The sequence below is a fragment of the Chelonia mydas genome, chromosome 2 (genome assembly GCF_015237465.2).
Source record: "Chelonia mydas isolate rCheMyd1 chromosome 2, rCheMyd1.pri.v2, whole genome shotgun sequence".
Lineage (NCBI taxonomy): Eukaryota > Metazoa > Chordata > Testudines > Cheloniidae > Chelonia > Chelonia mydas.
Window position 1 is genome coordinate 78251521 of NC_057850.1, and position 14327 is coordinate 78265847.

Consider the following 14327-nt stretch of genomic DNA (forward strand, 5'->3'; position numbering starts at 1 on the left):
TCTTCTAGGATCCATCTAGCTATGAGGACCACCCTTCCTTCAGCCTCTTGTGAAGTAGTTTGTTCCAGTGTGCCAAGCCTTTTTGCCTGTGCAAGTCATCAAGGTCTACACAACTTCTCTTGCACAGCTTCTGAAAGAGTGTGTAGTAAAGACCCCCCCCCCAACTTTGTAGCTGACAGACACCCAATTAAAATTTCTCAGAAAGACTAGACTGGTTAGGGACCACTTTGAATATCCCCCCACTCTCCCAAACATAAACAGTAGGTACTTGAATACCATAAGAAGAAATCTGACGAACTACATTCTTAATATCTTGTCCATCTTTTTCCATAACCTGATGCTAGAGGTCATGAGAAAAAGCTAAGCACAGTTATGAGAATCCTGAACACAAAAATTGCCTCAACGTGTGCAATTTAGAAGAGACATTTGTTAAATTCTAAATGGCAAGGATGGCTCTCCTATTAGAAAGAAATAGGCTCCAAACAGGCCCGCCAACTTCATGCATTCCACCAAAAGTTACTACATTAAACAGAAGTGGTACAGAAAGTCCTCCATCTTAGACTGCTTAGAACTAGACTAAAAATATGAATGAGATCCTTTGTCTGAATTCAGGATCAGAAAGAGAATTCTGTTTTTTTACTAACTATGCAGGAATAACACGCTTCATGGCGTGTCAAATGTACTGATGAGTCACTAGTGTCAGATGGCTTGGGGCTGATAAAGCTTTCCCTTTCCTTTGGATTTGTCCATGTCAGCCCTTCTTGGCCAGATCTACAGTGACCTGAAAATGCTCTTTTTTCAGATATTGTCTTGTATCTGCACAAAATTCTCTGTTTCTTCAAACTTCCTGCCAAAAAAATTCATTCACTGGAATAATAACGGAAAGCTAACAGAAAAAGGGGCAGGAATGGAGGCAAAGTAAAAAAAAATTAATTCAATAAAAATTCGCAGAAAAAATACCGAGGTACTAGCCAAACTGTAGTTAAGTGTGATGGTAGACATAAAGCTTTCAGAAATGTAGAAATGAAGTATGCTAGGGCTACATGAAAATTACTTATTTTAGATACAACAGTAGAGCAATAATATAACGTGCAACAGTTACACACAGCCTCCCTCTACGCACTTACCCCTACTCACAGAACATGCTATGTTCAAAAATCTTGGGGGAAGATGTTTGGAGCAAACTGGTCTCAGTTAAAGGTCTCAGTAAAATTAAAGAGAATACAGTTTGATCACTGATTTAATCATTTAACTGCATACCTTTAAATGTGAAGAGGATTGTATATAAAGTAAGGAAAGGTGTCATTGGTTTCGGGCTACTGAATAAGTGGAACCACCAGTTGCATTATTAAAAGAAGTTCTGCTTCTAATTTTTTTCCTGCGGCAGGTAAAACCAAAGATTCTTCTCAAATGTCAAAATGCCAGGGTTAGTGAATTTAGTGTAGGAGACAAAATTCCCAGTGCTTCTACAGGTAAAACAAACTTTAAGGAGGATTCTAGCACTTTTGTAATGATGGAATACAACCTAAGGCAATATAAATTCATAATCTCTCAGGACGAATGGCCTTTAAAAATGCATCAGATTACCAACTCACCATTGAAATGGGATTTTCTCTGGCAGCCATACAATGCATGTAATACATACAATGAAATTGCATGTTAACTTGATACTTCCATTATTTTTGAATTTTTCATTCAGACTTGATGCAATGTCAATTAAATCTTTATAATAATAAGTATTATAGTCTATCATCTAGGCACCAGTGCTTGGCCCCCATGTCTGGCTGGTTAGTGCTATCCAGGCAGCACAAAGTAGCTGCGTGGAAAGCTGCCCTAAACAGGTGTATGGGATTTCCTCCGGTGTTGGGAAATTCCCAGCTGGCATAAAACCAGTGTAGTTGAATCTATGCCTCCCACTTCTGGTACTTCCACCCAGCTTCAGAGACATGTCAGGACAATCTGGAGGCGTTGGTGGGGCCGGGGGTATCCAAAGCACACTGCATTCCAGAAATTCCTAGCTACTGGAACAGTCTCTAAGGGATTGTTATTTCTGGTGTAATTTAGGCTTCTCTGCACGGCCCCGCAATTTGGACTACAGGGGCATGAATTGCCACATGCTAGAATGCTGCGCTATAACTCCCCCACGCAGACTCTGTGGGTGTGAAGTAAAAGGTACCTAATTCATTTTAATGTAGTCCTCTTTAGGACTATGTTAACGCGAACGAGGTACCTTTTAGTTTGTGCCAGTGGCATCCGCATGGGGGAGTTACTGCACAGCACAGTAATGTGCACTGTCATTCACACCCAATCTGTAGGGCCAGGTAGATGTGAGTAGTTCTTAGACTGCTTTAAATTCTGCCACCGGCTGACTTGGCTCCTGCCTGACTCCAGCACTGGGAGTGTGTGGAAAAGTGCCTTGGAGCCACTTTCCACTTGCAACAGGTCTTGCGCTGAGCACAGCTCAGCAGGACCTAAGGATCTGGCCTATAATATGTAATAGAGTTCCTTGTGAACATATTTACTTCGCCAATGGCAGTATTTTTTTTTATACAAAATTCTCTGCACAAGCTTGCATAAAAATGACTGGGATGTGCATGTAGGACAAAATTCACTTGTAGTGCCAGGCCCAACATTGGGCTTTCTGCACTACTGAAGACCCATTGGTGCCATGCAGGGAGACCTCAGGAAGACCCTGCACACCCCTTAGATGAAAGAATTTTTGCAGTAGTCCCACATCGTTTGATGCAGAAAACTATAATTGGTGCACACTGGGAAAGGCTCATATTCAGTGAGTGTGGGCCAGGGTGACATCCCAACAGCTTTCAATGTGAACCTAAGCTGTCATTTGAAAAAGAAAGTAAGTCTCCAGCTTCTGTGACTGCTGAAAATAGCTAGAAAAACTTGAAAAACTGAGTGCAGCTGCTGCAGTGATATCTGTCTGCACATCCAGAACCTAGAACAATAGCACTGAGAGATGTGACCTGCCCAGTTCATTGCAGTGAGTGAGAACTCACATGTCTAATGATAATACTTTAAACGTCAACATTATTAACAATTTCCCAGCTCCTCACGTATCTGAGAAAGGTGAGGCGGGATAATACTACAAAGATCTGCACAATCTACTGTGTGTGACAGCTCACTTCGCCACCGTCAGGGAGTGGGCTTAGGAGAAACCGCTACTTTTTTTCCAACCCCCGATCAAGAAGAAGCCAATCTCAAGGAGCGTAGCAGAGTCCATCAGGGCATTGGTGCCCCCTCGAAAGGGAGCCAACCGGGAGAAGCCCAGCAGAGCTCATGGGTATACATAGACCCCACTGAGGGAGAGCTGCCAAGCCCAAGCAGCCCAGAGAACATAATCATATGTTGAACATCTGCACCGTCTACTGTCAGCAGCTTCTTGTGGGCAGAGATTATTTTGTGGGAGGAACTTGGAAAATTACCACCACCTCTTTTCCTGGTGTGAACCCTGGAGCTGGCAGTGGGACAGAATAGAGACTGTTGATCCAGAAGCCCCAATCACCCCAACAGCTAGTGTGGAGGAGCTGCAGCTGCTGTCCAGCCCATAGGTTAGAACAGTGGCTGCAGGGTAACAAGGGGGTGTATCTCTGCATGTTGGCCCCAGATTGAGTTGATTTTACTTCTCCACCCAGCTGCATTTAGGGTTGCCTATTCTGGCAGGATGTATTCCTGGAGGTTTCATCACATGACGTAATCTTTAATCAAAGATTAATCTTTAATTCCTGGGGACTCCAGGACAATCCTGGAGGGTTGGCAATTCTAGCCGCGCTCCACCCACAGTCATAACCCTCTCTCTCACAAACAGGTTTAAAAGTGGGAAAGGCAATCTGAAATTAACCCAAACCTGTTTTAACTGGGTCTTTTGCTAAAAACACAATTTACCCAAATCAAACTTTATTGCATCTCATCTAAGAACATTTATGCCAAGTAGCTTGATGTGATTTATAAGATCAATGACATAAAATGCTCACACAAAAAGACATAAATGAACAGACTTGTAACAGAAACCAGGCTGCTAATAACAGAGCTCTGTCAAATAAATGCCTCCTATTGAAGTAAGTGTAAAAACTTCAGTGCACACAGTTTATGAAGGGGACAGTTCCTCTAGATCAGGGGTGGCCAACCTGAGCCTGAGAAGGAGCCAGAATTTACTGATGTACATTGCCAAAGAACCACAGTAATACAACAGCAACCCCCCATCAGCCGCCCCCTCCCCCCGCTCCCAGCGCCTTCTGCCCGTCGGCAGCCCCGCCAATCAGCCCTACCTCCCTGCACCTCCTGATCAGCTGTTTCATGGCGTGCAGGAGCTTCGGGGTGGGGGGGAGAAGATGGGGAGCGAGGGCATGGCAGGCTCAGGAGAGGGGGCAGGAAGAGGTGGGAGGGGGCAGGGCCTGTGGCTGAGCCAGGGGTTGAGCAGTGAGCACCCCCCAGGCACATTGAAAAGTTGGCACCTGTAGCTCCAGCCCCGGAGTCAGCGCCTATACAAGGAGCCGCATATTAACTGCTGAAGAGCCGCATGTGGCTCCAGAGCCACAGGTTGGCCACCCCTGCCCTAGATGATCCTCAGGCAGTGATTCTGCAGACTCAGTAGTGAAAGAATTAATATTTTTCTGCCTTTATAATTAGTCATAAGATGTGACTAGTGCATACTGTGCTTTGAGCCTAACTTGAAAGAGTTAAGAGTCAAACCAAGCAAACATTAAAGCACTTTAAGTTTGCATTCACTCTCCTCAGAGCAAAGTGAAAAAACTAAACCCTTGCATACCCCACTGTATTTTATCTACACTCTTCTGCCTGGAATGATTCACCCAGACAACCAGACCAGTACCACTACATAATGAATTTTACTCCACTATACATTTTGGACATTCAAGACTTAATAAATCTTTAGAGAAAAATCCAGTTCAGAATCAGTACAGTGCATATTTAAAGTTATTTACCTCGAGTTCTGATTAGCTTTCCTCAGATGCTTATTTACTGATGTGAGGTTTGGACTTTAATGCCATAAGTGTAAAGCACAGCTTAGCTTGCTTGTACCGAGGCAGCCATCTCCTGAGGTTTGTTTCGGAACTGCTGGAAACCAATTTGCCTTACTTGGTTTAGCGCTTCAATTCAGGCTGCCAAACTGACTGGTTTACATCACAAGATTTTTTTTTTTATAGCTTGTGCATGAGAATAAAATATTAAGTGCCCTAGGCCTATTTTGTGTGTGTGTTTTTTTTTTCCTTGTGTGCCCCCATAATATATAGAAAACAGAGAACTTTGTCTTTGACCACCAAAGACATGCAAATTCAAAAAACTTCAAAACCTTCCCCTACAGTACACCTCAGGAGTGAGCAAGCCAAAGTCATGTAGGAAGAGTCACACTTGGGAGGAGACCTTAAATTTTTTTTTAAAGAGATTTCTCTAGCTATCTTTCACTAGTAATGTTTGCATTATTCCCTCCTTACTGGTTAACACATAATGCTATCCAAAAATCAGTCATTCTAGGTGAGAATACAGATGGGTGGATTTGTTCTGAAAAATCCCACCACCATCACTTTGAAATGTCCCCTTCTAGAACTAAAACTTAAACCCAATCTTAAAATACGGAAAAGTTTGGATAAATATTTTTCACTTCAGTTCTCTATTGGGGCCAGAATTGAACCAGGGTTAGCAATGGTGGGAAATAGTTTATAGAATATCAGGGTTGGAAGGGACCTCAGGAGGTCATCTAGTCCAACCCCCTGCTCAAAAGCAGGACCAATCCCCAATTTTTGCCCCATATTCCAAAATGGCCCCCTCAAGGATTGAACTCACAACCCTGGGTTTAGCAGGCCAAAGCTCAAACCACTGAGCTATCCCTCCCTCCTATTTTAGGTACACCTAAAGACAGAATAATGTTAGGAGCTGGGGGAAATCTTGTTAAGGTTTGAGTTAAAACCTCATGAAGATTGATGACTATAACTTCAATTAACATAATGGTAAGGATAAGGTAAGCATAAACCCCTACCTAATACAAAAGGATTGTGTGAAGGAATTTTGGAATGTATGGGCAGAGGGGTTTGTGCTGAGTATTTTTGGGGGTAAAGATGTGTGTTTTTTCTGAGGGAAGGGAGAACACAGAACCAGAGAAAGACAAAGAGCCTGAAGAAAGCCAAGTAGGAGCCTGTAAGCATAATATGATCCAGGAGAAGCTTTGGGCCTGGTTTTGACTAAACTGCCTGGGGGTTGAAAGCAAAGAAGTTATCCCCTGTTTTGGTTGCTGCTGCATTTGGAGAAGCAGGACTTTGTAATGTCCTTCTAAATTAGGGTGACCAGACAGCAAGTGTGAAAAATCGGGACGGGGGTGGGGGGGTAATAGGAGCTTATATAAGAAAAAGACCCAAAAATCAGGACTGTCCCTATAAAATCGGGACATCTGGTCACCCTATTCTAAATAAGCAAGATTTCTTCAAAGAAAATATCAGAATCCATCTCAATTTCTACTCTCAACTCTGAACTTTGATTAACTGCTTGGATCAAAAAAGGGCAACAATAATATAGGCCAAATTGTAAAAAATAGGCATATGACCTGTACAATTCCTAATAAGAAACATTTGACATGAATGTTAAAAAGAATATCTCCCCACTGCATATGTGTTATGGAATCATATATTTATATTGCTACCACTATTCAGATTTTTGCTGTACTTTTCAGGGCAGACAGACATCAGATATCCCTCCTACGACTCAGTTTTTAACATTGTACTGAAGGCATAAAAAAGAGACTATTAATACCTTAAACACAACCAACACTGCACCTAGATAGCATAAAACATATGTGTGGGACTCAAAGGCTAATATGTCCCTTACTCCTGCACAGAAGAGGGCCAGGATTTGTCCTGATAATTGTAAAATACTTATAACTGTTCCCCCCAAATAATATTAACATAAAGTAACATGAAATGTGTGCCTCCAAGGAAATGTTCTCACTGAACAGTTAACCCGAGTCATCTATACTAAAGTGTCTTCACCTGACTTTCCCTCGCTAGAGTGAGAGTGGCCACACTGACTACCAGCACTACCACACTAGCGCAGCACTACTTTTATCAGTCGCTAACCATGGGACATATCCCATGGTTCTTTGCACTGCAGTCAGCTGAGCCACTTTATGAATTCTTTCCCAGTGACTTCTGGGAGAACTTATCTGTCTTTTCCAAGCACATGGGGTGAATTATAGGGAGATGTGGGAGAACTAGTGGAACTCCAGTGGAGCTAGTCTGCATCCACGACGAAGGGTGGCCACTTTAGCAGCTGCCAAGTTGTGCTAACTCGAACATTAGCCTATACCCCTGATGGACTAAGTTAAAATCACCATCACACTTGAGTTAAAGGTTTTAGTGCGTGGCTATGGCTCAAGTTATAACTTGAGTTAATTCTGCAGTGAAGACAAGCCCCCAGTGGCAAAAGCATAAGGACACAGCCTCTGATCCATCCTTTAGCAGGATTCATCATCCTACATAAAGCTATTGAGCTGACTCACTGAAGTAGGTGTGTGGCTTGTTAACTCCATCAGGATCTCAGAAAAGTGGGAGTGACCCTCTGGGCCAAGAAAACTAAGGGCATGGACAGGGCAATCTTTTAGGAAACTCTAGGTACAATCAGTCTTGGAAAGAAAGCATCAGATGAAGTTTAGATTCTGTTAGTGTTATTTGGGTTACCAGTAAAGCTACGTCCTAGGGAAGAATCAGTTTGACCTTATGATGTCACATATTTTTGGCAAGGTGGGAGTGCCATCTACTCACACAAAGAAATTCAAAGACAGCCTGTCCTAAACCATGCAACTGAGCTCAGTTATTGCATTGATATCATCCAGCACAGCATGATCTTATGTATTATATATGCTGCAATTAGATAACATGGAATGAGTTAAAAATGACGTGGCAGCCTTAATTACTGATTTTTCTTGCTGTGGGTTACTACACTGTTACTTTACCATTGTCTCCTTGGGCCATGTTCTGAGGTCCTTACACAGTTGTGATCCATAGCACATTCTCACCCAGGGGAGTAAAGAGGTGTAAAGGTGGTGTGAGATACCTCTTTCCTCCCCTGTGTGGGCTACTCGTATCTCAATTCGACAACCTCAGTAAGACCATTACATCCCCTCTTGACTATGTAGGCAGGGAGCGGGTGGAATCTGCTGGCCATCTTAGAAGGGGTACTAATTTGTGCCAAGCTTAGAGTCTGTGGTGTATTACCTCTCCTCTGGAGCAAGGGGGAAATCAGGGGCGGGATTGTGACTCTGACTCATAATCTGGTCCCTGGTCTGCTTCTGGGGCAGCACAACTGTGTGCTACCACTTCCTCGGTATTTGAGGCAAAGTCACACTCTTAACGCTTTGTGTTATTCTTAGTCCTTATGTCGACTGAAGTAGGGAGCCCAGGATTTGGCCCCCTGTTAATATGGTGACTGATACTGTGACTATTTTTTCCCCACAGAGTGCTGCACAGTTAGAGTATTTCTGAAAGCTCTGCATAAACTGTAAACAAGGTAGAAGAGTCAGGTCTGTAATGAGCATTTTCTCTGCAGAAATTATGCTCATGCAGTGATGAAGCTCTTCATTCATTTGAACTCATCTCACTCCGTGACATGTGTTTCTTCTCATAGTGTCATTGCTATAAATCCATAACCATGCCACAGAACATTCACATTAGATATTAGCTGCAATTGAACATTTTGAAATTTGAACATTGTCATTTAACAGGGAGAGAGAGAGACCCTGGCATAAAACAAAACAAAACACACCCAATTTAATGGGGTTAGATGGGGGTACAGAGACTCCATGTGATTTTTATGGTTGCACAGTTTGTCAAGAGTTTGGTAATTTATAAAACTTCCTGATGGAAACATATGAATACACCAGTCAAGGTAATAATTAATTCCCTTGAGGAAATGCTCATTAAAGAAAAGACTGCTACAAGAAAGAACATTCTAAAAAGCTAGAAGATTACAATGTAAGTTAGCTGCCAATTAAGCCTTCATGGGGTTGAGAAAGGAAAATGAAGGCAACAATATAGCTTTCTGACTAGGGATTTGATCTTCAGGATAACCTCCAAACTACAATGTTTCACTTACTAAAAGCCCCACTGAAATACATCCTTGTTGATTATGCCATAATACTGTCCATTTATCCTTACAGGTGAGGAAGAATTCCATTACTCATAAATGCAGATAATTATGAACAGCGACAAAGGCACCTTTTTCATAAGTGAGTCCATAAGGAAACATGGAAAATCCTTCTGTTTTCCATTATGGTGTATCCCAGGGATAGAACTTTGTAATAAATAAGAATCCAGTGATTCTCTTGGTAGACACTTGACTACGTATTTGTGGGATCAGTCAGCAGGGCATCCTCTATGCCTCTATGTGCAGCAGCCGATTTAATAACTGTTGACTATACACGAGCCTACGGTCACTGAGCAGCATGGTAGTCTAAGAATAAATTTCTCCAATAATTTTAGTTCAGTGAGGATTTTTTTTAGTATAAAATGCTTTCAAAATACATTTAGGACCCAAAACTGCAACCATTGTTCATACTGAGTAGTGCTTCCTCCCACTAGTTGTTGCAGCAGGTCAAAATTCTCATCTCACTGACTCTGGCATAAATTGAAGCCAAGAGAGTTAGCCCAGTGTAAAACTGGTGCATGTGAATTGAGAACCAGGGCTTCCATTGTGAAATCAAACATATAAGACCAAATTGTCACAATATTTCAGACAGTCAACATATTGTAGGCACAGACCCCATACAAAAACATGCTGCCAGATGTGCCTAGTGGCAGAGAAGTCTTTCTATCACAGGGCAGGACGCCACATTAGGTGGGCTGCATACACTCTGGGGTTTGGTTTGGTTTGTTTTACTACGGCTATCTTCAGGGGCAAAGTCCACACTGCCAATGGAGCCATCTTGTTCTTGCTGCAGGTGGCAGCATAACCCCTGTTGGATTTTCGGACCAGCACATCTCTTTTCCCTGAACCATGCCTCTGGTTGCAGTGGTATGTGTCCTGTCTCATTATCGGGGCTTATCTGTTAGTGCACTCTTGAGAGCCACAATGCAATTCCCTCTGCATGTGGTTGCTTTTGGCCTAATCCAAAGCCTGGTGAAGTCAATGGACATCAATAGGAGATTCCCATTGACTTCACTGGGCTTTGGATCAGGTGTTTTAGGTACTGGGTGTGATGACTTGGCTCTTGTAAGGCAATTGTATAGGAATGGGCAGGATTTTGCCCTTTATATTCATTTACCTTTTATATAGAATTATTTTCCTTTCTCAGAAGTATACTACAACTTGTGGCAATAAGGGCTGACTATGATACATTGTAATAAAGGTAAATACTGAATCTATTACCAATGGAAGAAAGCTGTCTAAAGAGTGCCACTAATGTATATTGTTTGTATGCAAAATCGAGTTTGTACTTGGCTTAGCACAGGGGAGGTGGAGGCTGTCCAGGAGCTGGATGTGGTTCCCTGATTCCTGGCTCCCTTATTTAGCATCAACCTGTCCCCAGAGTCAGATAGGGCACCCTTATGCCAATAGAAGATCAGAGTTGTGCCACTTCATGCATTCTACGCTGGTGTGGATGGCAGCTGGTGCAGAAATAGCTTCTGCCAAGTTTACATAATTGGGTAGCTCCCCACAACAAGGGATATACTTCAATGGCCATTTACAGCCAGAATCTGGTTCCTGTGTGTCACCTGAGCAGCACAAAGGGGCCATCTGCTTGCAGAGTATCCAGCCCTTTCTTTCTTGTTCAAGTGTTTGGGACCAACCCTGTGGTTTTCCAAGCACCGGCTGAAAGGTGTGGAGTGCCATCAATTCTCATTGTAACCCTTCTGCCAGGCCGAGTTGATATCAGCAAGGGCTGGGTTCAGTACACAGGGGTTCCCTCTCAACAAAGCAAATGCAAAACCGGCTCAAGCCCCCACCCACTGACCTGGGAAAATCTTACACACACCCCTAGGCACCTCTCGTAAGCACAGAGTCTCAGCGTAGCAGAAAATCTTTAATAACATGAGGTAAACAACATCAGCATTAAATTGGGAAAACACCACAACTAGGGTTCATCAACCAAACCATGAGCAAAGACCCACCGCAGCAGATTGGGCCAGGTCTTTTCCCTCTGGTTCTTGAGTCCAGCAACCCAAAGATCACGCAAAGTCCCAAAAGTCCAACAACCCAAAAGCCCAGCCCCAGAGTTCAAAAGTTCATCTGCAGACAGAGAGCTAGAGAGAGAGAGAGAGAGAGAGTGTGTGCACACACACCTTACATGATCCGAAGCAGACTACCCTGCCGCTCCATAGGGTTTCACTCCACTCCGCCAGTCAGCCGGCCCGCAAGTCACTCTGCTCCACCCCACTCCACCAGCCATCCCACAAGCAGCTCCCATAAAATACTAATGTTAAAACTACAAATCTCTTCCTTATTTAGCCAGGATGGGCAGGGATGGTGTCCCTAGCTTCTATTTGCCAGAAGCTGGGAATGGGCAGCAGGGGATGGATCACTTGATGATTACCTGTTCTGTTCATTCCCTCTGGGGCACCTGGCACTGGCTGCTGTTTAAATGTTTATTATATTAGGGGGATACCGCTGCTTCAGTACCAAGGAGACCGGTAAAAAACTGTTCTGGAGCCATAGATCAGGGCCAACTCCAATGCTTAGGATTTATTTGAGTGCATAGAAGCTAGTTTAACTACAAGAAAAACTGACTAAATACACAGTAACTGACAATACTCCCATGGCAAAATCCACCATAAATTGAATGTCTGGTTGCAGGGAAGGATTCTGCTTCTAGTTGTTTTCCCCTCCTCACCAATCCAGGTAGACAGCCCTGTATTTGGATGCCAAAGGCCCTTCTTGCATAGATAAACCCTTCTCAGTCATCTGAGGTCCTCTCCTACAAATTTATGAGAGGGAAATGCCAGATTCCGAAGCCACCAATACCTGGTATGTTGCCCAGTGACACACATAGAATCATAGAATATCAAGCTTGGAAGGGACCTCAGGAGGTCATCTAGTCCAACCCCCTGCTCAAAGCAGGACTAATCCCCAATTAAATCATCCCAGCCAGGGCTTTGTCAAGCCTGACCTTAAAAACCTCTAAGGAAAGAGATTCCTTAAGTTACTCCCTAGGTAACGCATTCCAGTGCTTTACCACCCTCCTAGTGAAAAAGTTTTTCCTAATATCTAACCTAAACCTCACCACTGCAACTTGAGACCGTTACTCCTTGTTCTGTCATCTACTACCACTGAGAACAGTCTAGATCCATCTTCTTTGAAACCCCCTTTCAGGTAGTTGAAAGCAGCTATCAAATCCCCCCTCATTCTTTTCTTCTGAAGACTAAATAATCCCAGTTCCTTCAGCCTCTCCTCATAAGTCATGTGCTCCAGCCCCCTAATCATTTTTGTTGCCCTTCGCTTGACTCTTTCCAATTTTTCCACATCCTTCTTGTAGTGTGGGGCCAAAAACTGGACACAGTACTCCAGATGAGGCCTCACCAATGCCGAATAGAGGGGAATGATCACATCCCTCGATCTGCTGGCAATGCTCCTACTTATACATCCCAAAATGCCGTTAGCCTTCTTGGCAACAAGGGCACACTGTTGACTCATATCCAGCTTCTAGTCCACTGTAACCCCTAGGTCCTTTTCTACAGAATTGCTGCCTAGCCGCTCGGTCTCTAGTCTGTAGCAGGGCATGGGATTCTTCCATCCTAAGTGCAGGACTCTGCACTTGTCCTTGTTGAACCTCATCAGATTTCTTTTGGCCCAATCCTCTAATTTATCTAGGTCCCTCTGTATCCTATCCCTACCCTCCAGCATATCTACCTCTCCTCCCAGTTTAGTGTCATCTGCAAACTTGCTGAGGGTTCAATCCACGCTATCCTCCAGATCGTTAATGACGATATTGAACAAAATCGGCCCCAGAACTGACCTTGGGGCACATCTCACATGATTCTCAGGCCTGCAGCCCACCCCTTGCTACATCACACCCGTCCACAGCTCAGTAAAGTCTAATACAGGATACGAACACTTACTGTTTATGCTGAACCATTTCACTGACCCAATGTCAGCTGTACAGCACATCTATGGACAGGCACATCGGCGGAACATAGTCCACCACTAGTAGCTATTGACAGAGTGAAGATTCTAGCACACTTTCTATTCAGCATGTATAACCTCAATGATCATACAGTATAACTGAGTCAAGTCAGTTGTGTGTCTATGGCATATTTCTATAGTGCCAACGGTGTATCGCTGGCTGTTGCACAGCTGCTCCTAGACCCTGCTTTTTCCCAACAAAATTCCCATTCAGCTGATGTCTGGTGCAGGGGTTGGGCTGCGTGGGAAGGGGAAACAGTTTAAAAGAACCAGAAGGTCTGCTTGGGAAGCCAGTGGCAAGTGGCCATTATGATTAGGGAATGGAGGTCAGTTGTGTACTTGGGCTTATTTTCTTTTCTTTTAAGGTAAAAGGGGAGAGGTAAACTTATTCCCTCTACCCTACCTGCCAAGTTTTGTGTGGTTCCATGCATGTCAGAAAATCAGGAAACCCCTATTCCCCCTAAGTTATTGGAGCAAGTGTGGCCAAGATTGGGAGGTGCAATCTAATCAACCCCCAGAGCAGTGAGAGCAAGTGTCAGGATGCAGGGAACATATTCCTCCTCATAGACTTTAAGGTCAGATGGGACCACTGTGATCATCTAGTCTAACCTCCTGCACACTGCAGGCCACAGAACCTCACACAGTCCTGTAATAGACCCATAACCTCTGGCTGAGTTACTGAAGTCCTCAACTCGCGGTTTAAAGACTTCAAGTTGCAGAGAATTCACCGTTTACACTAGTTTAAACCTGCAAGTGAGTTATGCCAAAGTTAAGTTCACCAAGCAGTGGAAATGTCCACAAATTCTGCCTATAGTGGCAACAGAATCTCTGACAGCACCAAGGTTCTACATAACACCAAAGACCAAAGCAACAGGTGCGGCCATAGTACCATTCATGAATTTCTTGAATAATGTTGCCCCCTTTGTTGGTGACAAAGAAGTCTACCCTAAAATGCTAGCCATGTTCCCAGATTTTCTGCTATGTTTGGGAAATATATGGGTCTTTGGTACAAAAGGCCTGGTTGAGTAATGTTAATGAATGTACTCTGGAGATGGCACTGGCCAGAGAAGTAGCAGAGACATAGGAGGTTAGGGAGGAGATAACACATGAGTTGGAAACAGAAGCAGCAGGAGTGGAGAACAACTCAGATCAGTTGCTGAATGCAAACAGGCATCCATGGAATTCACACA

The 14327-nt window shown here is 43.6% G+C and overlaps 1 long non-coding RNA gene across 1 annotated transcript in view; it reads right to left on the bottom strand.

Moving 5' to 3' along the window:
- Positions 1-14327, bottom strand: part of LOC122464485 — a 45235-nt gene that overhangs the window by 2941 nt on the left and 27967 nt on the right. The gene's annotated exons all lie outside the window — the stretch shown is intronic.